The 27,991-nt window shown below is 40.9% G+C and overlaps 2 non-coding genes across 2 annotated transcripts; one reads left to right on the top strand and one right to left on the bottom strand.

Annotated features, from left to right (window-relative positions):
- Positions 1-2,450: 2,450 nt before the first annotated feature.
- LOC115032900 (U6 spliceosomal RNA) lies at positions 2,451-2,557 on the top strand. The gene has a single exon (XR_003838548.1). It is a non-coding gene; the product is annotated as a U6 spliceosomal RNA (small nuclear RNA).
- A 591-nt stretch (positions 2,558-3,148) lies between these two features.
- LOC115032901 (U6 spliceosomal RNA) lies at positions 3,149-3,255 on the bottom strand. The gene has a single exon (XR_003838549.1). It is a non-coding gene; the product is annotated as a U6 spliceosomal RNA (small nuclear RNA).
- Positions 3,256-27,991: the final 24,736 nt, after the last annotated feature.

Below are 27,991 nucleotides of genomic sequence, written 5' to 3'. Positions count from 1 at the left end.
ATATTTTGAGTTCATCAGAAGCCAAAGTATTATAATATTGCAAATGTGTAGTGTAAGACATGAACATAATTTATAGCAAAAGCCTAATACTGAGTAAACATGTTTAGTGTAATGTATGCAGTATTGACGGGAGGGTTGCAGGATGGGAAAAAAGAAACAGGAAAACACTGTAAGGAAAGACAAGAGTCTGTGGGGAACAAAGCAACAAAGGCAGCTAGCTGTGTGACAGAGATAGAAGAGTAAAGATGATGTTTAGTTTGAATAACCCTGGCAGATTCACTTAACAGATGAGTCTTGCCGGGCGTGGTGGTGCACTCCCAGCACTCGGGAGGCAGAGGCAGGTGGATTTCTGAGTTCGAGGCCAGCCTGGTCTACAAAGTGAGCTCCAGGACAGCCAGGGGTACACAGAGAAACCCTGTCTCGAAAAACAAAACAAAACAAACAAACAACAACAACAAAAAAAACAGATGAGTCTTTCAATAACTGTATAGACTGACTGTGGTGGTTTGAATAAAAATGCCCCCCATAGGTCCATAAAGAGTGGCACGATTATGAGATGTGGCCTTGTTGGAGCATATTTGTCACTGGCTTTGAGGTCTCAGAAGCTCAAACCAGGCCTAGTGGCTCACTGTCTCTTCCTGATGCCTGTAGATCAAGATGTAGAACTCTCAGCTCTTCTCCAGCACCATGTCTGCCTGCATGCTGCCATGGTTCCTACTATGATGATAATGGACTAAACCTCTGAACCTGTAAGCCAGCTTCAATTAAATGTTGTCCTTTGTAACAGTTGCAGTGGTCATGGTGTCTCTTCACAGCAATAAACCCCTAAGACACTGACCGGAAACATATTGGAAATGTCCAGACAAGACTCATGCCAACAGAGGGAGAGGAAGAGAGGCTCCTTCTGTGTATCCACTGGATTTCACAAAATTCTGTGCGACAACAGCCCTAGAAATCAGGGCTTGGGGCTGGTGAGATGGCTCAGTGGTTAAGAGTGGGTTAAGAGCGCCGACTGCTCTTCCAAAGGTCCCGAGTTCAAATCCCAGCAACCACATGGTGGCTCACAACCATCCATAACGAAATCTGATGCCCTCTTCTGGAGTGTCTGAAAACAGCTACAGTGTACTTACATATAATAAATAAATGAATCTTAAAAAAAAGAAAGAAAGAAAGAAACCAGGGCTCAGAACTAGCACCGCAGGGCTCTAGAACCATTGCCCAGTGAGGGAACAAACACCTCAAATCTTGTCCGAAGAAGGTAATTTGTTAGCTCAAACTTTGGGAGACACCTGGCTATGGAATCCAATGATCCAACCCTCAGAAATCAACACCCCTTTCTTCATTTCTTTGTCATCCCTTTCTCTGGTGGCCAACGTCTGTGCTTTCTGCGCCAGCGTGCTCTACCCTTACTAACTCGTGAACCAAGGGTTAAATACGAACATACCAGAACAATGTTTATCAGTATTGTCTAAAACCATTGGGTGGAAGATTTGTAAAAGCTTGATGATGGAGGTGTCAGGATGCTGACTCCATGAGATTTCATTATTCACATGTCAACGTCACATGACCCTGATGAGGTACAATATCAAGTGCATGCCCTACCATCATGATTGCATAGGGATTTTTTTTTTTAAGTCAAACTCTCAGCCTCTGCAAAACTACACATTTTCAAGAAACAGGGAGAATAAACAAATTAAGCAACATAAATCCATAACGACACAATGGACCATATCTAAGGCATACCACAACAAGGTATCTTATTTCTTCAGGAAATTAACTGCCTGAAGAGAAACGAATAATGATCGTTGGAAAATAGAAGTCAAGGCATACCGCCATTAAATAAGATGTGAGATTAAGTTTAGCCCTTTATGACAATTTCTAAGATGGCATCTTTGAAATCAAGTAAATTTGAGAGCGAGCTGAGTATTAAACAATATAGAAAGGACTTGCTGTAATGTAAGATATAGTAAAGGACTAACTAATGGTAGGGTAGTTAGGGACTTTTGTTTGTTCCCTAGTTTCTGTTTCCAATGTGCTTATCCCTAGAACTTTTAAGTGGTAAAACCACCTACTCTAGAGTTGTGCGGTACGGAGGCTGCCCGCTCACAGAAGTAGAGAGGCTTCACCGCCCTCAGTCCCGGCATGCCGCGCGGGGAGAGAGTCCCGAACTCACTACCTTCCCTAGGCCTCCAGAGGAAGGCTATTACCCGACATGCACCGGGCTCTAATTTGCATACCCCCGTGGTAAACCACACGGACCCACGCTGCCAGCGCAATTCCCTCAGCAGCAGGGGAGTTTCAAGAGCCTAGCCACACAGTTCTGCTGAAAAACTTCTCCTTCGTCTTAGGGTGCACGGAGGAGTTAGAAAATCGTGAGCACCAGAATCACCCTAACTTAAAGAATCAGGAGTTCTGAGTCCTTAAATAGTCCACGGCTGGACTCTGCGTTCGTGCTCGCTTCGGCAGCACATATACTAAAATTGGAACGATACAGAGAAGATTAGCATGGCCCCTGCGCAAGGATGACACGCAAATTCGTGAAGCGTTCCATATTTTGCAATCTCGATTTTTATTATCTCTCTGTAGTGTTAAATAAAGTACATTGGTTTACACCCAATGTTGAGATTCTAGTTTACAATGCTGGCAACATTGTATATATCTTTATAAGATGGAGTTTCGCGGTAACTGGTAGGTAATACTAAACCCCAAGTACCCCGGGAATAATGACATTTTTCTCTTAGAAGACTTTCTAGTTTATGAATTTCTTTATTAATCTTTTTTTTTAATTTACATTGATGAATTGATGAGCCCTAATAGGGAAAGAACAGGAGCGTCGCTAGTTCATTCTCTCCCGGCTTGTAGACCCGAGTGTGTGTAACAGCTAAAAAACAGTCTGCCATTAGGATCTGTCTCACTGGGCGCCCCTCTGCATGTAGCCTGGAAGAAACACTGGCCAATGATGCATTCCCCAAATTTAATAACAGCAGATTTTAGTTGATGAAAACAAGCACTAGGGGCTAGATACAGTAAAAAGCTAGGATAGGATTTAACAGTGACGCGCTGGGTTGACTTGGAGACGCTATGAGGGAGAAGTCAAAAGTTACTGTTTGGAATTTGGTCCAACGATCTGTTTCATAGTAAGCAGCGCCAAAATATGGAACGCTTCACGAATTTGCGTGTCATCCTTGCGCAGGGGCCATGCTAATCTTCTCTGTATCGTTCCAATTTTAGTATATGTGCTGCCGAAGCGAGCACGATCCTAGTGCCTAGCCGTGCACTATATAAGGACGAAGAATTCCTGACTTTTTAAGTTAGGGTGACTTTGACCCCCGTTTTCCCCTAGCCTCCCAGTATACCCGAGAACAAAGAAAAAGTTTTTTCAGCGAAACTGTGTAGCTATGCTCATGAACCCCTGCTGCTTAGGGGGATCGCGCTGGCGGCGTGGGTCCGTGTGGTTTACCTTGGGGTATGCAAATTAGCTCGCGGTGCATGTTGGGTAAGAGCCTTCCTCTAGAGGCCTGGGGAGGGGAGTGAGTTCTCTAGCAGTCCGCTATCCCAGCACGCTGGGAGGCTCGCAGTTCTCCGACGACTGTGTGGGAGCCTGAAAAATGTGTGGCAGCTAAGTCACCAGGGCCCTGACTCGATCACCTACTCCCCCCACACACTAAAACAGGACACTGGTTACCTGTGTTCCACTGGTCCAATGCCTGTTGAAGTGTGCCCAACCCGCCAGGTGATCCCTCCCCAGCATAGCCCTACTCGGTCGCAGAACTATCGGCATCACTCTAAGTACGTAGCAAAAGCTTGGGGAGGACCTCTAGAGCCTGGGCTACAGTCTGTTCCCAGCAGGCGCTGCCTGCCCGGCCTGGGCCCGCGAGTTTGACTGGGCGGCCACGCCCTTCCACTCTCCGCGGGTGGCCGGTCGCAGGTAACGCCGGCCTGTGCACGTTTTGCGCAGGCGCCGGCTAGGTCCAGGACCGAGGCTTGGGGACCAGAGGCCGCACCCCTTCACAGGTGTCTGGCAGGCGCTAGACGTTGCCTGGTAACCAAACATCCGGAACACAGATGCAAGGGCGGAAGCCCACCTACTTGGCCTGAGAGGGAAATTTAAGGATTTACACTGCTCACTTTGGAGTAGAATAATAGCAGAGTCACTCTTGTACTTCCGTTCCTTTTCCTGCATATTAAATGACATGTTAGCCCTGTTATGATACAAATGTGTAAAACATACCTACTTGGAGGAAATATTTGTTGTAATTTTAAATAACAGCGAAGTCTTAGCTGTTCAAATCGTAGCTTTGTGGGCTGTAAAATGAGGGACAAAGGTCAGAAACTGCGAGTTTGGTGTGGTTTCAGTATTTCTCAGAATGAAGTCTGGGCAAAGGTTTTCCTGTGTGCTTATAATTATCACCATTAGTCGGCTGTGGTGTGGCACCTGCCTGTAATCCCAGTACTTGAGAGGAAAACACAGAAGAACTAGAAGTTCAAGGGCAGACTTCCCTACATAGTGAATACAAGCCCAGCCTGGGCTAGTCAGCTAAAATTCCTTCTCTTGAGCAGACAGACAAGGCCTATCCTTGTTCCAGCAGCAAATAGAAGATGAGTCCTCCAAAGGACACTCTGCGGAGGGAATTGGTGACGTAAACAAGGAATTGCTCACAGAGCCAGGGTGTTCATCCCCCAAGTTACGCCTAGAAAGCCTTTACCCAGCCCGGATGAAGACTTCTCCACCCAGCCACCCCACTCCCTTAGTCTTCCCAGGTTACAGACTCTACCCCTCCCCTCAGCGAGGCCACTTCTAGTTATGGATAAAATCGCATACTACAGTAGGTAGGGTGGATACACAGATAAGGGTCTCCTGACCTCCCTGCCCCTTTATGAGCAGGTGTGGGTCAACAAGCCCAGCTGAGATGATCTTTTGCCAGTAGACATTACAGAATGTGGTAAGATGGATTTTGTTTCAGAAGATAGTCCTGTACAACACCTATACAAACTGTCTCAATTCATTAACAAACAAACGAACTACCGAGGGACGAGGCATGTTACTACTTAATTTAACTAGAGTTTCTTTCTTTCTTTCTTTCTTTCTTTCTTTCTTTCTTTCTTTCTTTTCCTTCTCCTCGTCCTCCCATCTTTCCTCCAACTTGGCATGAGAAAATAATTTTAAAACTTGTTTAATTGGCACCGGTTTTCTGATGTGCAGAAAAGAAGGGTTATGAAGTCACGTAAAGCCGGACGGTGGTGGCGCACGCCTTTAATCCCAGCACTCGGGAGGCAGAGGCAGGCGGATTTTTGAGTTCGAGGCCAGCCTGGTCTACAGAGCGAGTTCCAAGACAGCCAGGGCTACACAGAGAAACCCCTGTCTTGAAAAACCAAAAAAAAAGAAAGAAGTTGGTTGTTTTCTAACAACTTTTGAAAAGTAATAAAACATTGTTCTTCCCCCAGGAAAAACAGGAATGAAAATGACAGGTCTATTGAATTAAAATTTCCAATTAGATGCTTTTTAAAAATGCTTTGGTGTAACTTTCTATTAGCCTGCCTTTTATGATAATTTTGTATTAATTATTGATTTACTTTCCATCGAGATTGCAACTTCCCCTCCCTCCTCTCCTCCGAGACCCTCCCTCTCACCTCACCTCTCCCCACCCCTCCCTTTGCTTGCATAAACTAACTTTTCAGCTGTTTGAAGGAATCAAGCCAACTTAAGGTCTAGGTCAGTAAACTTGCATTAATTTAATTAAATGATTTTTATTTCAACATCCCCACGAGGTTACATGGGTTTTAGTACTTCTTTTAATATTTTTATTGCATTGGGTTTTTTTTGTTTTGTTTATTTATTTATTTTTATTATATATAAGTACACCGTAGCTGTCTTCAGACACTCCAGAAGAGGGAGTCAGATCTCATTACGGATGGTTGTGAGCCACCATGTGGTTGCTGGGATTTGAACTTTGGACCTTCAGAAGAGCAGTCAGGTGCTCTTACCCACTGAGCCATCTTATTATATCACCAGCCCTTATTGCATTGTTTATTTATTTCCTTTGCATGTGTGTTGGAGTCAGAGGACAATTTGCTAGGAGTTGGATTTCTCCTTCTACCAAGTAGGTTCTAGGGATAAAACCCTAGATTCATTGGGCTGGATAGCAAGCACCTTTACCAATCTCACTGATTTTCAGTACTTCTGAGGACTCCAAAGTATGTGGGTAAGATTTAGTTTTCTTTTCTTTCAAGTGAAAAATTAACTTGAGATAGAGATTATAGAAGAAAACATAGGAAAGAATTTTTTGCAACCTTAGGGTGAACAAAGAGTTCTAAGATAGAATACAGAAAGTAGGATCTCTGAAAAACTTGTCAAACTGGTCTTTATCATAAACAGAGTCAAACTGTAATACAAGACAAAACTCAAGAGAATAATCAGAACCCATCATCAGAAATGTATCAAGAATAAATTAAGATGGGGCTGGAAAAAAGGCTCAGCAGTTAAGAGCACTGGTTGCTTTTCCAGAGGACCCAGGCTCATTCATAGCAATCACCTGATGGCCCACAGATGGTTATCTGAAACCCCGGTTCCAGGCAATTGACTCCTCTTCTGATTTCTGAAGGCACCAGGTACATTGTGGAACACAGGCAGACATACATACAGGCAAAACACTCATACACATAAGAGAAAATAAATCTAAATGGGCAAAAGGTTTAGACAAATATTTAGCAAAAGTACAACAAATGAAAATCACAATGAAACAAAAAGGGAAAATGGAAAAAGATATATAAATGCCTCCCCTGAAAATGGAAACAAATTCAACAGGTTAGTCCTCAGAAAATTGCTCATGTCTGCTAAATACCCTCTCACAGTACTAAATGACAAAACCCGAGAATAAACAAATTCAGGCCACTCTGAAGAGCATCTAGCGCTCTTAGGTGATGGGTGGACACTGTCAGGGAGGGAGAGAGGAGAGCTGGTACATTTTTGAAGAACTGTTTAGCTTTTCCTGTGCAAAGATTCATGCTAATTATCACCTTGGCATAGTCAGGAGTCACTGGAAGGTGGACATCTGACGTTCCTGTGTGGGATTAGCTTGATAATAGTTGTGATATATATTAATGTGAACTGAGCACTTGCAAGCCAACACTCACCCTCTCCCCTCATTGTGGAGGTCATGTGACCAGCTACTTCAAGTTCCTGTTGCCCAGACTTCCTTCCATGATCAACTGTACCTTGAACTATGAGTATACGTAAATGACTCTTGAAATTACTTTTGCCAGAGTATTTTATCACAGCAATAAAAAAAAAAAGTGGGAAGTCTTACAGAGGGAAACATATTGGGATCCACCAGTTTCTAATTTCTATTTATACAGGAGAAATTAATACTTAAATCCATAGATTTGTATAATGTGGGGAAAGATGGATTGTGACATACGGATACAATGGAATGCTATTCAGCCATAAGAAGAAGCCTGTTGCTGATGTGCACAGAATGAATGTGTTCCACAGGTGTGGTGCACAAAAGAAGACAAGTGGGAGAGGTTTGTGTCATGAGTCTATTCATGAAAGTCTATGCACATGTGCCAGTAAGATGACTCAGCAAGTGAAGGTGCTTACTTGCCACTGAGCCTGATAACCTGAGCTCTCTCTGAGACCTACAAGGTGGGAGGAGAGAACCAATTTCTGACTTTCTCACAAGGCACAGGTATTCCCCAAACCCTACATACATAAATCCTACCTAGCCTACATAAATAAATGCAATTAAGAAGTGTTTAAGGCTCCCAGGAGTCAATGTGGGTGATCTTAAACAAAATGCACAACAGTGGGGAGATAGAACCTGAAGAGACCACCTCTAGTAGTCAGACAGGGTTTTCAGTGGAGGGATGGAGACACCAACACACCTTCAAGATTTTCAACCCAGAATTGTTCCTGTCTAAAAGAAATGCAGGGACAAAAATGGAGCAGAGACTGAAGGGATGGCCAACCAGTGACTGACCCAACTTGGGATCCATCCCATGGGCAGGCACCAAGTCCTGATGAAAAAGTGTAACATAAAAACAAAAAAACTAGACCTTTAGGCCCAGGCTTGAGAATGTGACCTTTGTGACTCAATGCTCCAAGGCATGCTAATCATAAAACAGATAGTGACATTCCTTCACCCACCCGATTCCTGGGTTCAGGGAGTGTTTGTTTAAAAGAAAAGCCACTCTGATCACTCCTGGAATCCGCTATGCAAATGTGCTATTGTTAGAGGCTCATAGAAACTGTCTTGAGAAATAACCACACAATTACCAGGTATTATTCCTTTCAACTTTCCACTTACTTGCTACTCTTAACTGGTATTTTTGGTATTTTCCAACAACTCCTTCCCCACCCCCTTGAGTTGTGGTTTCTTCCTTTAAATACCTGCTCTCCCAGCTACTCGGGGCCCACATGGTCCTCTACCCCTGCATGGTGTACGACTGTGGGCCCCAGAGTGCACCTGGAATAAAAGTCTTCTTGCGGTTTGCATCAAGACCGTTTCTCGTGAGTGATTTGGTGTGTTGCCTCTCCTGAGTCAGAACATGGGGGAGTCCTTATTTTGTGGGTCTTTCATTGACACTATTATTGATGCTGCGTTGTGCTTGCAGAGAAGAGTGTATGTAGTATGGCTGTCCTCTGAGAGGTCCTACCAGAAGCTGACTGAGACAGATGCACATACTTACAGCCAACCACTGGACAGAGGTCAGGGACCCCTATAGAAGAGTAAGGGGAAGGATTGAAGGAACTAAAGGTGGTGGCAACCCCATAGGAAGACCAATAGTGTCAACTAACCTGGACCCATGGGGGCTCTCAGAGACTGAGCCACCAACCAAAGAGCATACACTGGCTGGTCTGAGATCCCTGGCACATATGTAGCAGAGGACTGCCTTGTCTGGCCTCAGTGGGAGAGGATGTTCCTAACCTTATACAGACTGGGAAGGAGAAATACAGGAGCAGGGGGCACCCTCTCATAGGCAAAGGGAGGGGAAAGGGGAGTAAAGAACTCTGCAGGGGGGCAAAATTTGAGGTGTAAATAAATAAAATAATAAAAATAATAATTAAAAATGTTTACGCTAGCTATGCTAAAGTCTATGTATAAGCAAAGCCAACCTAATGATAATAGAAATTGAAATGTCAATGGTTAAAGGGGAAAATGGTGTGTAGACTACAAGGGAACTTTCTGGAATGATGGAAGGTTCTTCATGTCAGTCAGCATATAGTGTATTCATTTTTCAGCGCATTTCAACTGTATACTTGATCCTAAATCTCACTAGAAACTGCCAGTTACACTGCACAGCACTCTGCTTAAATAAGGAAAACTTGGATCGCTGATGTCTATGGCCAAGGGGTTCACTGCTTTAAACAGTAAAACCCTGGTTTCTGGAACTTTATCTGTATCCTCTTGCTACATATGTATCGATTCCTCATAGTTGGTAGACATCCTGACTGGAGAAGTTTCAGTTAAGTTGAATTGAAAACTATCTATGTAACTTTGTGGTGTTGTTAACTGCCTACTTTCCAAGTGATAGTATTTTATTTACAAAGTTCTCAGTGTTCCTGGCACCAGTGTAGAGCAATGACCCAGTCCCTCAACCTCTTGCTTCCCAGAGTTCTCCTGTGTAGAAGAGATAAACAATGAGAAGATATGCAAATGAAAGAGCAGGTAATTTCAGCTGACCGTTAATACAGAGAAGAGAAAATACTTAGAGAATGAAATACAAGACCATATTTTACTCATTGCTGAGACCAAGTATACGAGTCACATGTGTTTGGATGTCAAATTCTCCTCTGCTCAGCTCCCTCGTGATCACAACCTCTTTTAGTCTCATTGTCCAGTGAAAATCCTTTTTGAACCATGAAACCATGTTTTACTTGTGCACACTATTTCCTCACAGAGTCTCTTGGAGAGGACAGATGGACAGTTCACCCGCTCACTTTGACAACAGTTAAGAGCACAGGAGTGTGTGCCCAGGGCGTGGTGCAGAGCTGCTTCCACTTCACTGCAGATCCCTGTTCTCCTCACAGCTTGAACATCTAGGGAGCTACCTCACCAAGACCTTGGGAATGTCTATATCTCTAAGCTCAAAGCATCCTGTAAAAATAAGATGACAACCCCATTTGTCACATCAGGCATAGCATAGGTCATAAGTGTTTATGCTCTAAAACCCTGGTGAGCTTTTAGGACACCAGAATAGTTTCTGTCATCCAGTTGATCCCCATGACCACAAATTGTTGAGCATCTATTATATATTGTATTGCTGCTTTTAATCTCTTTGCTTACTTTGGTTCTTACCAATAAAGAGACAGAGGATTCAGCTCCTTAGAGTTCTAGCTTTGTTTGACACCAGTGAAAAGCCAAAAGTAGTAGCAATCTCAGTTAAGATCACAAATCCTGGACAAGCCCAGTTTTGGGTTTTTTTTTTTTTGTTTTGTTTTTTTTTTTTTTGGTTTTTCGAGACAGGGTTTCTCTGTGTAGCCCTGGCTGTCCTGGAACTCACTCTGTAGACCAGGCTGGCCTCGAACTCAGAAATCCGCCTGCCTCTGCCTCCCGAGTGCTGGGATTAAAGGCATGCGCCACCACGCCCGGCCCAGTTTTGTTTTTTATTCAAAGCCAACCTCTATACAAACTTAAACAGGTGAAATTGTCTCCGAACTTCTAGTTTCTACTATGAACTGAGTACTGTCTTGAGAGAACTCTTTAGAAGCTCAGGAAGGACAGCTAGGGGACCGATTTCCATTAGTCACTGCCTATTTGGAAGCAGAGACCTGCAGAGGACAAGCATGATCTGCCAAGTTGCTTACACATTGTAAGAGTGGAATTTCAACCAGGAAACTCGAGTTGTCCTTTCTGGGCTCAGCATACAGCATCTCCTCTCCACCAAGCAATCCCTGTGGAAGAGAAGCCCGCGCTGGTGGTCAGCTGACCCCTCCTAGATGAAAAGCTCTATTTGTGTTCCTTTGCCTCAGGGAATGGTGACAGCGGAAGTGGGAACTCTTGAGAAACCAAGAAGCAGGAAGGTAAATGAAGGCAAGGAATGAACTTGAGGCAGAAAACTGTGCATTCTTGATACTTGAACAGAGCAGAAACTAGGGGTCAAAAGATTGTTATATAAATACTAATAGTTAATTTTAAAGAAAAAAGTGGACCGTAGTAAGTCATACAGGCAGAAGAGGAAGAGAAAGAGGAGGACTCCCTTTCTCGTCCATATTCTAAAATACAAGATTAGTAAGTACCCCTGGGTTGGAGATCAGGGGCCAAAGGCCTGCCTAGCATGGGGCAGGCCCTGTTTTCAATCCTCAGCACTACAAAGGCAAACAAACAAAAACCTCTTTTCTGTAGATAACATTCCTTTTTTAAAGATTTGTCCATTTATTTATTTATTTATTTAATGTAAGTACACTGTAGCTGCCTTCAGAGACTCCAGAAGAGGGCGCCAGATCTCATTGCGGATGGTTGTGAGCCACCATGTGGTTGCTGGGAATTGAACTAGGACCTTCAGAAGAGCAGTCAGTGCTCTTAACCGCAGAGCCATCTCTCCAGCCCCCGATAATGTGATTCTTAATCTGTAGGGTTGTTAGAAACACAAGCTGAACATATTGGAATTTGAGTCTTAGCTCTGTCATTAAATGGCAAAGTTATCTAGAGTACTTGATCACAATGCCTTAAGAATAAACCACCTTCTGTTAAGAAGGTGTACTCAGTGTGGCTGCCTCACAAAAGATACTCAAAAAACCTATTGTTTCATTTTCTCTCTTCTTTCTGCATATTCCTTATCCCGTAATGCTTTGTGTAACTAGTTACCTGGGTGTGTCTTATCTTTTACCCTCCTTAGACTTTGACCTCCGTAATGACGGAGGTGGCAGCTTACTCTGTTGCCCTGGGAACAGGGAAGGCTCTTGAAAACCTATACATTGAATGTTACTGTTTATTACCCAGCAAGCACTCAGTATTTTAATAAACAAAACCACCCCTAAGTTCCCAGTGATCTCCCTCTTGATGGGGTGGATATTTTATTTTATTTTATTAAGTTGTCTTTCTCGACCATTTGATTAAATCAGTAGACTTTCTACTTCAGACAGGCCATCTTCTGAGGGCTGACTGGGCTGTTTGTACCGTTTGTCTGAGGCTTGTTTTTGTCCCAATTAGCTTGTGTTCTGCATGTTTACCCTATCCCAGTGTACTGGCTAGTTTTGTGTCAACTTGACACAAGTTGGAGTTATCACAGAGAAAGGAGCTTTAGTTGGGGAAATGACTCCACGAGATCCAGCTGTGGGGCATTTTCTCAATTAGTGGTCAAGGGGGAAGGGCTCCTTGTGGGTGGGACCATCCCTGGGCTGGTAGTCTTGGGTTCTATAAGAGAGCAGGCTGAGCAAGCCAGGGGAAGCAAGCCAGTAAGGAACATCCCTCCATGGCCTCTGCATCAGCTCCTGCTTCCTGACCTGCTTGAGTTCCAGTCCTGACTTCCTTGGTGATGAACAGCAGTATAGAAGTGTAAGCTGAATAAACCCTTTCCTCCCCAACTTACATCTTGGTCATGATGTTTGTGCAGGAATAGAAACCCTGACTAAGACACCCAAGCAGCGACCCTTTCTTCCTTTCACCACCAGAACACCTGTTATCTACAGTGGCAGATCCCCAGCGTGGCTGTCTACATATGCTATCCAATCCCACGCCATGTAACATTTCCAAGAGAGTTCCCACATGCAGCAAGGGTCCCATCAGATTATGATGTATCCGGACCAGGAACATACAGCTGAAGAGAAGCCAAGAAAAGGGGGAAATAGGAAAATTAAAAGTAACCCTAAGATGATTCACTGTAGCAGACCTCAATGAACCATTTCAAAAGTGAAAATGGGGCTGGCAAGCACTGCACAGTGGGTAAAGAAGCTTTGCTACCAATCCTAAATGCTGCAAGCCTGACCACCTAAGTTTAAACCCCACACTGGGGGAAGGAAAGAACTAATTCCCACAAGTTGACATCTGATATCCACATGCTTATGCATGAACAACAACAACACGCACACACACACACACACACACACGAACACACATGCAAATGAAAGTATAAATTTGTAAAAATGTAGAAAATATGGAACCAACCCTGAAACATTGTCTTTACTAGAACACTCACCCTACACTACCTACTTAGAAGCAAACCTAGAATAAATAGGAAAACCTAGAAACCACTCCAAAGACATGTGTCTGAAGTGGCACCTACTCACAGAATGCCCCAGGCTCATCCTTCAGGGAGTGTTACAGAAAGAAGATCTTGTTCTCCAGGAAATGACAGCTCCATTTGTGTCTCTGCCTGAACCTTCCAATAGGACAGGACGTGATGGTGGAAACCCGTGATCTAGATTATCCTGATCTTATACAAGCCTTGGCGAATTTGTGTTTGTTTCTTTAAAAAAAGAAAATAGGCTTTTAAAATTATAATAGAAAAAGTCTAGAGTCATGATATAATCAAAGAAAAATATTCTGTACCCAATACAAAGTATATATATGTTTTAAGATTTATTTTATTTATGTGTATGAATATGCAGGTCTGTGTGTTTATATACACACAGTAAACACCTGTATGCCCTGGTACCCTCAGAGGACAGTCCCAGCAATGCATATATTCTAAGCTAAGCATCATCCAAGAGAGTCCAAAGTTTTCTAAAATATAAAAGTCTATAAAATAAAAATAAAAGTTATGAAAGGAGCCTAGAGTAATGACTGAGCAGTTAAGAGTGTACTGTTCTTACAGAGGACCTGAGTTTGGTTCCCAGCACCCAGATCAGACAAGCTCACAAGCACCTATGACTCCAGCCACAGGGGATCCAATGGCCTCTCCTGGCCGCCTCGGGTGCCTCACTCATGGTCACATACCCATGCACACACACAAATAATTTTAAATTTTTTTTAATCTTTTTTTTTTAATTAAAAAAGCGAAAATTACTTTTCTGTTGAGGGAAAAATGTAATTAAATGTGGTGTAGCCTAAATGATAAAGTTGACATTAGGACACAGCAATGTCTTCAGCCTTCACCTTCACCCTCACCTGCTCAGTGACTCAGCTAGAAAAACCCTGAATCCTACAAGCTCCATTTAATGGTAAGCATCCTCCACCGGTAAGCTATGTTTGATCTTTTACAGGGCGTTTTGACTGTACCCTTTCTGTGTGTAGATAGACACACGGACGTCCAGGTACTTAGCATTATGTATGCATTAGCTCACCTCTGGTGTTCAGAAAGAGAGCATGCAGCGTAGATGTGGAGCACGGGTGCAGTAGGCTGCACACTATAGCCCAGGTGTTTAGTACTCTACACCATCCAGGTTTATATTAGTAAGCACACACTACAATGTTTGCATAGCTACAAAGTCACAACTGTATTGCTTCTAAAAAAATCCTTGTTTTGTTGGACAGGTATATACAAATCTGTCTTTCATTTAATTCCAATAGAATGTATAGGTTTGTACAATCACAAAAACTGTCAGAATCTGGTAGAGTGTAAGCCACACAGTCTGGTCTAGATATCTGTCTTCACAATGAAATACTGCAATACATCAGAATCATGAGAACAAAATGCTAATCAAAAGAGTCCAAACAAATATATTTATTTTGTTGAGTGGCCTGTTCTACTTTTGTGAATTCTCAAAAAAGGGGAAAGTTTTATTCAGCATGGCCATTATCTTTGAAGAAGAAAGGTGGAAAATTTCAAGACAGACAGACTATGGACACATTCGGTTCTGACGTCTGGGTGCTGTTTACACGGACACATCCGTTTTTCACTGCATCTCATTTGTGTACTTTCATACATCTGTACTTCAGTAAATGACTCGTCCTAAAGAACTAACAGCAATCTCGTTTGTAATAAGTACATCTCACCGTGGAGCCTTTTTCATCCACATAAACATTTCATATTTTACTATAGACTTCATTCATGTTTTCAGTGAACTCTCTACTCGTTTTCCTGGTTGGATGTCTGAGGTTAGAAGCTGAGTACTATTTGTCCTTTGGTTCCCCGAAAATTTTCACATACAGTAGGCACTTAATAAATACTACATTGAGCCGGGCGTGGTGGCGCACGCCTTTAATCCCAGCACTCGGGAGGCAGAGGCAGGCGGATTTCTGAGTTCGAGGCCAGCCTGGTCTACAAAGTGAGTTCCAGGACAGCCAAGGCTACACAGAGAAACCCTGTCTCGAAAAACCAAAAATAAATAAATAAATAAATAAATAAATAAATAAATAAATAAATAAATACTACATTGAAATGAAAAAAAAATACAGAGTATAGTAAAAAGCTTTATAAGAAATTTTAAGCAGACATTATCAAACACATCTGACTCACCTTTCTCTACCAACCTTACTCTCTTTGTCATGTGTTTATGGTATGTGACTATTTATTGTGAATATTTATTGAGGTAAGTATTAAAAACACTGTGGAGTCCCCTACTGATGCTGTAGAAAATAACTATTTTTTTAATATGGGTATGGTTTATCTGCGTAAAGAAGCCAAAGGCAGCAGCAAGGTAATATTTTAATTACCTACATAAAAAATTGGCATCCAGTTGCCCTCCCGAGGATCACAGAGTCTGCTCCTTGGGTTAAGTATTCACTCACCTTCAGTCAGTACTGTTTCTGTGCACCCAACTCCTGGGGGCATCTGCTCTAGGCTTTTTGTTCAGCAAGTGTAGAAATGCATTGGGCCCACCTGTGTCTCTCTCCGGCAGAGACCTGTGGCGATCATCTGCTAGCTTGGATTTGCAGGAAGTCAGAGCAGGAAGAATTGCTTTGGTGATCACGTGCCATGGGTAAGATAAGAAACCTCTGAGGACAGGAACACTCGGCTTTGCTCTCGAAACTAACAATGCTAGAACTGACCAAGTCGGGTTTTGTTAAGCATTTTACGGATGACAGCTTTTTGTGACCGCCAGCCTTCAGGGTACTCCTCCTCCACAGGAATCTCCTCTCTGACCTTCCATAGAACCCCAGGCAAACCCTTTTAGAGCTCCATAAGACTGAGCTGAAACCATCTCTTCCATGTACTGCCTCTTAAAGTCTGAGGACCTTGACAACCTAGTCTTCAATTAAAAAAAAAAAATCTAACATATTACCTAGAATAAAGTTAACACTGAAATAAAATTATATATTTGAATAAAGGAATTCATTATAGACTCTGCCCAATATATTCCTAATTAAACAAGGCTCGGTGCCTGGAGATGAACTATGAATATACAGATCTAAATTTGTGGTGAAAGTCTAACAGTACAATTAAATTGGGCATCTCAGAAGCATAAGACTCAATCTTGTTTTTAGTAATATGAGAATAAGATGCCGCAAGAAATCAGTGCAAAGAACTGAGAGAGACAGAGAGAGATAGAGAGGGAGGGGGGAGGGGAGGGAGGGGAAGGGGTGAGGGAGGGAGGCAGGGAGAGAGAGAACACTATTCTAAAATCTCTGTAAATAAACAGCTGGAAGATGGCAAGAAAATCCCTTTCACAGAGATAATACTCACTGAGCATGATGGTAGCATGTGACAGTCTTTGGAAATATAGACTTGTTGGCTTTAAGTGACAGCATATAAGAGTTAGGAGGAAAACCCTGGACTTGTGTAAGATGGGAAATCCAAGTGATATGTTAGGATAAGTTGGGATGCTAAAGGTTCTAATCTAATTGGAGAATGCACTTAGGGGAAACTCCTATCACACACTCTACCATGCTGATTCTTTATTTAGAATAAAGTTGTGAAATTTTTCTCACTAGATGGTGTGTATAGAAAATGTCCACCATAGCCTTCTCCCCTCTGGATATTTACAGCCTGAAGACTTCTCTCCTACAGCGACTGCTTCTATCAAGATTAGCTAAGCGTGTCTCCATGATGCAGCTTGTATACCATAAGCTGTATGTTCACCTGTATGTAACAACCCCAACCTTCTGTTAACTGTGTATGATAAGTCCACAGAGCTTCCACAGTGCTACTGAAGTTTCTCCATCAGAGGGCCTCCCGGTCCACCCGATCTCAACGCTCCCTTGTTGCCCTAGCCAGATCCAACCCTTGGAGCTGAGCAATAACTCAACATGGACTGTATAAAAATAAAAATAATAATAATAAAAAGGGCATACTCAAGGAGTGATGGATACAATAGAAAAAATGATCAGAAAAATAGAATCAGAGCTAATATAGAAACAAAAAGTGTAACTAAGATTAAAAATTCAAAGACTAGCCAGGCATGGTGGCACACGCCTTTAATCCCAGCACTCGGGAGGCAGAGGCAGGTGGATTTCTGAGTTCAAGGCCAGCCTGGTCTACAGAGTAAGTTCCAGGACAGCCAGGGCTACACAGAGAAACCCTGTCTTGAAAAACAAAACAACAACAACAAAAACCCAAAGACTAGACTATCAGATTAGTCATTAAAAAGACTTGCTAAAATGGAAAATAAAATAATAGAAAATGTATATATTTCAGCACAAAGTTACTAAAACCTAGATGGGGACAACAGGACAGAAACAAGTGAAGTTCACAATGTACTTTCCCCAAATATAAATATGTTACTCTGCTAAGACTGTCACAACAAAACACCAAAGACTTTGTGTCTTTTGACAGAAATTTATTTTTTTCTTTGCTCTGCAGATTAGATGGCCAAGGTTAAGGTTCTTCCTAAGACTGGTTCCAGATGGAGCTTCTCTTGCTGACTTGTAGACAGCCGTCTTGTCTGTGTCTTCAGACAGCCTTTCCTCTGTGCATGTGTAGGGTGGTAGGTGCAGGGACAGTACTCTGGTCTCTTGTGAGGACACCAGTTGTACTGAATGATGCCCTCCTATAGATCTTCATTTGACCTTAATTAGCTACCAAAGGTCTGCATCACCAAACACAGTTACACTGGGATCAGGGCTTTAACACATGAATGCTGGTGGGACACAATTCTGTTCATAACAAGACTAACAGAATAAGACAGAATATTTAAGGGCATAGTAAAACAGAACAAATTTTTAGTTAACTTTAAAATCCAAGGCAATATAAGTGAAAAGAAATACAAGCTTAGACTCGTGGCACTGCAATAACAGTGTATCAAAGATAAAAATAAGATTAAGGTCAGATAAAGGGACAGATTCTCTACAAAAGAACCACTATTAGACTGATAGCCAACTCTGCACACCTCAGTAAAAGACAATGAAATGGTATCTTAAGTCAATTTAAATCTTAAATCAGTAAAAGTAGTAAAGAATTTAAGCCTCAAGACAAACTAATAGTAGTGTATTCCTGAATACAGCACCCAGGAAGCAGAAACCTTACATTCCTTCCGAATTCTGATGACAGCATACCTGGAAATACACGAGTTCTCTACAAACTGTATTACAGCACATTTTAGAGGAGGGATGGCAGAGAATATGACCTCTAAAATTTTAACTAAATTAGTAAACTTACAAAAATAAGAACTTTTCTGTGCCAAAAATATGTTAGAACATTTCTTATAAGACATAAAAATTAATACTTCAAAATGATTTAAAGCACTATCAAATGTTCTGGAATACTGTAACATGTTACAGAGAGGCATCACTTGGCGTGGTTTATTTTTTTCCTTTTGCTTTTTTTGTTTTGGTTCGGTTTTTTGTTCTTGTTTTAGACAGTTTCTCACTGTTGTCCAGCCTGACCTTGAACTGGGTTCAGAAACAATGTTTCTGCCTCAGTCTACAGAGAAGCTGAAACTAAATCTGCCTCCTGGCCCAGCAGGAAAGTCACCGCTGTAAGTGAGAGACAGGCAGGTGTGGCAGGAATATCTTGAAATCCCAGCACTATGACACAGAAAGGTTCAGGGTATACAGCTACATAGAAAACGTCACCTCAAAGGGAGAGAAGGAAAAAAAAATCAACAAAATTGGTCAGCACTCCACAAAACAAAAAGAAAAATAACCCCCAATATTTAGAATGTAAAGTATCACAGAGCCACAATTAAAAGGATGATGAAAGCATTGAAAAACTTTGCCAATAAACATAAAAACGTAAAAATGAAAGGAAAAATCTCATAGGAAAACATTAGCAATTGTAGCAGATTAATGTGTCACTAGTATAGGGTAAACTGGAAATTCATTAAGAATTTTCAGCCACACCAAAGATGGTATCTCCTTTACCTCAGAACTTTGAATTACTTCCTGATCAGGCCCAGGTTTCACACTGAGCCTGTGAGGGTCTGGTGGAACATAAAATCCCAGCTGAGGGTAGGCGTGAGGGAGAGGACTATTGGCCCCTGTCTGGTGGAAGGCTGTACACATCATGGAATTATATTGGAGTCTTAGGAGAGCACCTCCACTGCTCATTTTATTTGTGCAACCCCATAAACTCAGAATTGCAGACATGACTCTGGAGTTGGACATGTTCCAGCTTGGTGAGGACTGGGGGAGTATCAGCTTGCAGGCTCACCAGCTGCTTGCCCAGTGCAGCAGGAATTCATTATGTTATGAGCCTTGGGCTCACAGTTCTAGCTACCTCTCCACAACTGACATGTCAAATAACAAAAGTGGAAGAGATGGTGCAAGAACGTGGGACTTGAAGTCAGAGAAACAAAAATCCCATCATGTGGGTGGGTAAGATAAGATTACTTATAGATGTAGTAAGCTCAGCTCAAAAAGTCATTGTCCTATATAACATAAATTAAGTTCCTGTCTCTGTCCCTTTTTCTTGATGATGGAGACATGTGGTCAAGTGAATTCAACTCATGCGTGATAATGGTTTAGGAAGTTCAAAACATCATATGCTTAGTTTTTTTTTTAAACCCAAATTATTCATTTTAAGACATTTGGTGGTGGTTATCTTATCCGTGGAGCTTTAAGAACACTGTCATTAATGTTAGCATAAAAGAGAACCTCTTGTTTTTTAACTGGGTATGGAAGATGAAAACAGAAGACATTGTGGGCATCAGCAGAATGACTGACTGGCCATGTCCCAAGTAGCTATCCTACCAGCAGTGACATATTCCTGTAGACACATGTCCTGTTCCTGGATACACATGTCCTATTCATGTATACACATACACACTCTTTTTAAAAAAAGATTTATTTAGCCGGGCATGGTGGCGCACGCCTTTAATCCCAGCGTTCGGGAGGCAGAGGCAGGCAGATTTCTGAGTTCCAGGCTGGCCTGGTCTAGAAAGTGAGTTCCAAGACAGCCAGGGCTATACAGAGAAACCCTGTCTCGAAAAACCAAAAAAAAAAAAAAAAAAAAAAAAAGATTTATTTTTTATTATACCTAGGTACACTGTAGCTGTCTACAGATGCACTAGAAGAGGGCATCAGATCTCATTACGGATGGTTGTGAGCCACCATGTGGTTGCTGAGATTTGAACTCAGGACCTTCAGAAGAGCAGTCAGTGCTCTTAACCACTGAGCCATCTCTTCAGCCCACACATACAGTCTTATGAACAGACTGGCTTTATACCTACTTAGTGGGAAATGTAGTTTAAGCAACTACCTATGTCTGTGTTACTGTGTGTGTGGCATGTGAGTCCTGGGTCACAGTAATAAGAGGACTTAGTCTGGGTCTTGATCATAAAAAGATGAAGGCTGCTGCTTTATGTGACTTGTGTGAGAGTCCCCTTCAGTTGTTCTATAACTTGGATGCCTATACTACACACCTTCTTCACATACATCACCTCATACAGTAAAGGCTTATCAGTGGTCCAGTTTGTAAGTTGCTTTTGAAGGGCTCCAAGTATGTGCTATGTAAGAAAAAATACTTACCAAAGCGATACATGACAGCCTCCTTATCCTCAGATACACTTCCCAACATTCTACAACCCCTGAGTAATGATGCTTCATGGGGGCAGTGCAATCATTTTCAATTTAGGAGGGAGAGACTCACTAATCTGGTGGTGATGTTGGTTAAAACAGTCAAATCTCTGGAATTAAATGCCCCATCAGTGAAACAAAGAGGATTTACATGATTTCTTCTCTCCATAATATGACTCCCACACCTCTCTCTTCTGTGCAGCCTTGGTCCTCACAATGGGACAACAGGGATTAGTGGTGGGAAGAGCAGTGTGGTGGTTTGAATATTCTTGCACCGAATAGTGCAAGAGTGGCGCTGTCAGGAGGCGTGACCTTGTTAGAGGAAGTGTGTCATTGTGGAGATGGGCTTTGAGATCTCAGAGCTGCTTCTCCCATTGGCCTTTGGATCAAGATGGAGGAACTCTCAGCTCCTCCAGCTCCCTGCCTGCCTAGACACTGCCATGTTTCCTGCCATGATAATGAACTGTACCTCTGAAACTATAAGCCAGCCCTAGTTAAATGTTTGTCTTTATAAGAGTTGCCTTGTTCATGGTGTCTGTTCAAAGCAATGGATACCCTAACTAGGACAAGAACAGGTATTTCCCAGATCTGCTGTCATCAGCTCATTGCTCCTTGCTATTCCAAAGAAACCCATAATTTTCTTGTGACAAGCATAAAATAAGTTATGAGTCAAAAGACTACTGCCTAATACAGGAGAGTATCGATATATACATACTATAAAACACCATTGCATAATGATACTTATAAATATACTTGTTTGATTAGAATTATTCTAGACTGGCAAAATGAAAAGTGTCAGGTGTAAAGATTTGAAATATCTTTTTTTGCAAGGGATTATGAAGGTTAGAAAATGATAAAAACAAAGATCAAAATCTGCCAAGCCTTCAGTGTAGCTCTTATTAGAAAGCATATGATTTAAAAAGATAGCATGCCTTATGGTCTCTTACAAGATAGAGAATTCATTCTGATTTGCAACAGATCATCATGATTGATAGAACGGGCTTTTGAACTGTTCTTATAAATTTGAGTGTTAGAATCCAGAACTTATTACCTAATATAGGGTTTCAGCTTTACCACAGAACAGGTACACTCAGCTCTGGGCATACTCAGGAAAAGCTGTGTTAGCACTTGCTAATGTTAACTAAACCTAAAGCCAGGTCATTAGGCTTCTCATGCCTGTTGTTCTGCCTGTAACTGAAGGATGGGTGAATTGAAGAATCACATCTCGAATGCAGTGATTCTGAATTGAGGCAGTTTAAAAAGTTGTTTTGACCCAAAATTTTTACAGCTTCTAGTAGACCGGTGTGGAGCTATTGTGAATAGCTCCAGGAGCAAAACTGTGGTGGTTAATTTTCTTCGTTTCTTGCTCAATTGTTTTACTCTTGGGGCCTACCCTAACCTCAATAATACTCTGAGGGTATTTGAACCATGCTCATAAATCTTAGCCCCACAGCTGTCCTTTGTTGCAGTTTATATCCTCCTCCTCGGGCAACAGCCAAGTCACAACACTCTCCAAGTATGTATCACAAGGGGGGTTTCTATGTTGACTGTGGGCATTAGTGTCTGCCCAACTCATCTCAGTTTCCACAGCTGAGGACTACCCTTCTCTCCTCTAGGTTGGATGTTTGCCCACTAGAGTGACCCACTGTTCTAATTTTCCATGGACTGAAGAGCTTCTTGGATTGCAAAACTGTCAATGCTAAAATCAAAAGCCAGAACAAATCAAGAAAAGGTTACTGTTTTTTCCTTTAGGTTTCCACTTGAATTTGTACTATCATTTCAGAACGTATTCTTGTGCCTCATTCTGATGTAAAAGGCAACAGAAAATATTAATGACCTACTTTGTTACCTAAATATGTGTATAGGAAAAACCCTCAGGCTCAGATATACAAAATTTGGTCTTAATGGAAGATTGGAAATTCAGAGTAAGTGAATAAGCCTGACCCCATAGATTAACCTTTTTAAGTGAAAGTCACAGTATTAACCTGTATATAGCTTCCATCTCTGCCTCAGTAATCACTGTGTTCACAAATTCATCATGCCACTTGGATGACTGATAGGCTAGACAGTGACAACTAAATCACACAGCCTGTCTATTTGCCTTATGTTAATGCTTTCTATAGATATTACTAAATAACAATAAAAGTAATACCTTCTATTCATCCCCATAGTCATCTCTATGCTTCCAACTAGACGGTTCTAGTATGTTTTCCTGAGGTCTCTGAGTAGCTAGCCAGGCTATATTTATTACTGCACTTAAGTTGGTGAATATTGTTATCTCCAGCTACACAAGTGTTAACTAAGAGTTATTTCTATGAGCATTCTTCCTTACCACTCAAAATTTTTTTTATTAATTCTTTAAGAATTTCATACAGTGGTTTTTAAAATCATATTTACCTCCCCCTCCCCAAACCACCCTTTTCACCCTCATTTCCCTACCCACCCAACTTAGAGTTTTCTTCTTCCCCATTCCCCATGAAGTCCAGTTTTCATTACCCTGCTAGTCTTTGGAGGTGGGTATACCTTGCAGTGTGGACAGCCTGCCAGGGAACACATCATTAGAGAAAATGGATTCCTCCTCTTCTAGCAGAAATCAGATGCCAATAGTTCCTCAGCAAGTGGTGGGGTCCCATGCCCACCTCCCACCTCCATGCTAGTATTCTTCTGTCTTGACCTTACTGTGTCTAGAAAGCAAGGTTTTCTTGAAATTATCCACTGCCTCTGGCTCTTACAAACCCCTCCTCATGCATCCTTAAAAATCTATGAGTTGGGGAAGGGTATAATAGGCATGTTCCATTTAGGGCTAAGCACTTCAGAATTTCTTATTCTGGTACATGTTGACCAGTTGATGGTCTCTGCTAACTACCATCTACTGCAAGATTCTGTAATGAAGACTATATGGTGCATTGATCTCTGCACCTGGGTAGAGCAATAATTGAATACAAATAGTTTTAAATAGATATTTAGCAGAATAATAGTAGTAGGCTCTTCCCTAGGTCCTATGACCTATCTAGCTACAGGTTATTGGTCTTGTTAACATTGTCACATAGGGTTTCATCTCATGGAGCAGGCCTTTGATCCAATCAGAAAGTGGTTGGTTACTCCCATAATATTCATAACATTATTGAACTATTTGTTATTGTATTTTTTTGAGATTATGATACAATTATAATCAAATCTCCTTTCCCTTACTCCCCAAACCCTCCCATATACCTCTTCTTGCTCTCTCGATTTTATGGCCTGCTTTTCTTTGATCATTGTTATAATACATATATAATATGTATTATATATGTGTGTGTATATATATCTATATCTCCTAAATATAACCTGTTCAATCCATATATTGTTTTCAGGGTTGACTATTTGATAATGGATAACCAGTTGGTGTGCTCTTTGCTGGGGAAGACTGTGTCTCCTGCTCTCAGCATTCCTTAGCTGCCTGTAGCTTTTTTTTTGTTTTTTTGTTTTTTTGTTTTTTGTTTTTGGTCTTTCCTAATAGGGTTGAGGCTTCCTGGGTTTTCTCCCACTCACTTTGGCATATCTATTGGTATAGTCCTTGTTCAGCTCATATTTAGGCTGTCACTTTGGTGAGACTTTATGGATGTAGTTTCTGAGATTACTAGGAGACACAATCTCACAGCAAACTCCATGATCCTTTGGCTTTTATAATTTTTCTACTCCCTCTTCTGCAATATTCCTGGAGTCTTAGGTGTGAGAGCTGCTTTGTAAATTTCTCCACTGGGACTGGGCTCCACAACTCTACACTTTAATAGGTTGTGTCCTCCTGTAACCGTCTCCATGTGTTACAAAAAGCAGTTTCCTTGATGAGGGATGAGGACTACATCCAACTGTGGGTGTAGCAGGAGGTCAATTAGAGCTCAGGGGCCTTTGGGTCCAACACCTGAAGTGTAGTGTCTTCAGTGCCTTCCACCTCTAGGGAAAAATGTAAATAGTTAACAGTATGATTTCTTATGATGTTTTCCAGACATCTTTACTGTTATTTTACTCTCTTCCCTCCTCCTTATTTTACCCTCTTCCCTCTTTAATTAGACCCCCCTCTTTCCTATTCCCCAATTAGATAATTTGTACCACACTATTCCCCTCCCTATTGTTTTCCACCCCCTATTCTTACTTTCCTGGTTTCTGCCATTACTCCAAGAAATGTACTCACACCTGAAGATTTGGAGCTAGGATGTGCTAATGAGGAACAAACCAAGGGTCCTTTGTCATTCGGGTCTGACTGACTTCACTCTAGTTCCATATACTTAACTGCTAAATTCTGATTTCATTTTTCTTTACAGATGAATACTATTCCGTAGTGTGCATGTACAACATTTTCATAATCCTTTTGTCAACTGAAGTACATTTAGGCCTTTTCCATTCCTAGCTATTGTGAACAGAGCAGCAGTGAACACAGCTGAACAAGTATCTGTAAGGATGCTGAGTTCTTTGGGCACGTGCAAAGGAGTAGTATAGTTCAGTGAAGGATTCCCTTTCTTCCACATCCCATACAGAATTTGTTTTCAGTTGTCCTGTTGATCTTTGCCATTCTGATTTGGGTAAGATGAAACTTCAAAGTTGTTTTGATTTATATTTCCCTAATTGGTATGAACAATGAACATTCTGAGATATCTCTTAGCCATTTTTCTTTTCCTCTCTTGAGAACTCTCTGTTCAGGTCCTAAGCCCATTTTTCAAAAGGGTCATTTTTTTTTTTTAAAGCTTCGCTTTTTGAGTTCTTTATATATTCTGGAAATTAATCCTGTCAGACATATAGCTGGCAAAGATTCTTCCCATTCTTTGGGTTTCCTCTTCACTCAGTCATTTCTTTAGCTTTTTAGTACAGAAGCTTTTCAGTTTTATGAAGCCCCACTTGTCTATTGTCCTTAATTCCTGAGTAAATGGAACCTTTTTCTGGAAGTTTTTTCCTCCATCTCTATCATGTAGGGTACTGCCTATCTCTTTTCTGGCAGTTTCAGGTTTCACATTTAAGTCAGTAATCCATTTGGAGTTAGTTTTTGTACAAGGTGACAGATATTTATTATTTTTATTTTTTTGCATTATTGTCAAATACTAAATAGCTGAAGTTACATATACTCATGTTTGGTCTTTGAATTGTTCCCTTGGTCTACCTATCTGTTTTTTGTGCCAATATCATATTGTTTTTATTACTATGGCTTTGTAAAATATCTTAAGAACTTCATCTTAAAATATCTTAGAAATTCTTCTTGCACTGTACCTTTTGATCAAGACTGTTTGGGTATTCTGGGGTCTTTTGTGATTTCTTATGAATTTTAGTAGGTTTTTAAAATTCTATTTCTGTGAATAAGATGGAAAAATCTGTTTTGGATTGTATTGAATCTATATTTAGCTTTTGGTTAAATGGTAATTTTCACAATATTACCACAAAATCAATCCATGAACATGAGATGTCTTTATTTTTTTGTTGTTTTTTTGTTTTTGTTTTGTTTTTGAGACAGGGTTTCTCTGTGTAGCCCTGGCTGTCCTGGAACTCACTTCATAGATCGGGCTGGCCTCTAACTCAGAAATCTGCCTGCCTCCGCCCCCCAAGTGCTGGAAATAAAGGCATGCCACCACTGCCTAGCATCTTTACATTTTCTAATGTCTTTGTATATCACTTTCTTCAGAGGTTTAAAGGTTTCCTTGTAGAGGTCCTCCACATCCTTGGTTAGGCTTATTCCTGTAGATATTTTATTTGAGGCTACTATGAATGGGAATGTGTCCATGCTCTCCTTTGTATGTTTGCTGTTGCTTTATAGATAAGCTATTGATTTCTGCAAGTTCATTCTGTATCCTGCCACATTACAGAATTTGTTTATTGTGCTTAGTTTTCTGGTAGAATTTTGGGAAGCTCTAATGTCATCTATATATAAGGATATTTGAATTCTTTTCCTATTTGTATCCCTTCATTTCCTTCTCTTGCCTTATTGCTCTAGCTACTACTTCAAGCACAATATTGAAAAGGAGTGGCCAGAGAGGTCATGATTGCTTCAAGCTTTCAGTTTTAGATTATGTTGTGAGTTTCTCATACATACCTTTCATTATATTGAGGTATGTTCCTTTTTCCCCTACATTTTTCTAGGACTTTTATCATGAAGACATGTTGAATTTTGTTAAAGGCGTTTTGGGCATCTATTGGAGATGATGATGTGATTTTTGCCTTTAAGTCCATTTATGCGGTTTATTTCATATATTAACCTGTATATGTTAAACCATCCCTGAAATCCAAGGATGAAGTCAACTTGGTTATGGTGGATAATCTTTTTTATATACATCTGTATGATTTGAAAATATTTTGAGCATTTTTGAGTCTATGTTCATCAGGGATATTGGTTGGTAGGGTTTTTGTTGTTGTTATATACTTACCTAGTTTTGGTATTAGAGAGATTCTAGCTTTGTACAAGTTTGGAAGGTTATACTTTTCTCTTTCTTCTTGAGGATTGTCTGTATCTTTCTTGGAAGTCTGGTAGGATTCCATTGTGAGTCCATCTAGTCTTGAACTTTTCTTAGCCTGAAAGCTTATTATTATCATATTATTATTATTGTAATTTCATTTGTTATGGGTCTGTTTAGAATTTTTACTTCTCCTTGGTTTAACTTTGGTAAGTGGAATTTAGAAATTTATCCATTTATTGTTTCACAGTTTAATGGAGTGCAGATTTAAAAAATATTCCCTTATGATATTCTGAATTTCTTTGGTGTATGTTGTAATGTTTCCCTGTTCACTATGATTCTGTGAATTTTGGGTACCTTCTTTCTTTTTGTTAGCTGAGCCAAGGATCTCTTTGAATTTATCTTCTCAAAGAACCAGCTCTTAGATGTGTTGATTATTTGTATTGCTTCTATTTCATTGATTTCTGTTCTGATTATATCTTGCCTTTGATGTTTAGATTTGATCTTGTTTTTCCAAAGTTTTGACTTGAATCAGTAAGTTGTTTGTGCTTTTTGTTTTTATAATGTAGGCTCAGAGCTATAAATTTTCCTATGACTGCTTTCCATGTGTTCCAGTGTTTTTACTGTATTTTCATTTAGTTCCAAGACATTTTATTTCTTGATTTCTTTGAAAAAAAATGTACATTTTTCAGAAATGAGTTATTTAATCTCCCTGAGTTTGTGTATTTACTAGACATTTGCTTGCTTCCAATTTTACTGCATTGTGGTTAGATAGGATGCATGGAGTGGATCCCTTTTTTGAAT

This window comes from Mus caroli, unplaced genomic scaffold, assembly GCF_978045245.1.
Source record: "Mus caroli unplaced genomic scaffold, Mus_caroli_1 scaffold_14, whole genome shotgun sequence".
NCBI lineage: Eukaryota > Metazoa > Chordata > Mammalia > Rodentia > Muridae > Mus > Mus caroli.
Note: the sequence above shows the minus strand (reverse complement) of the source record. Positions and strands in the feature narration are given on the sequence as shown.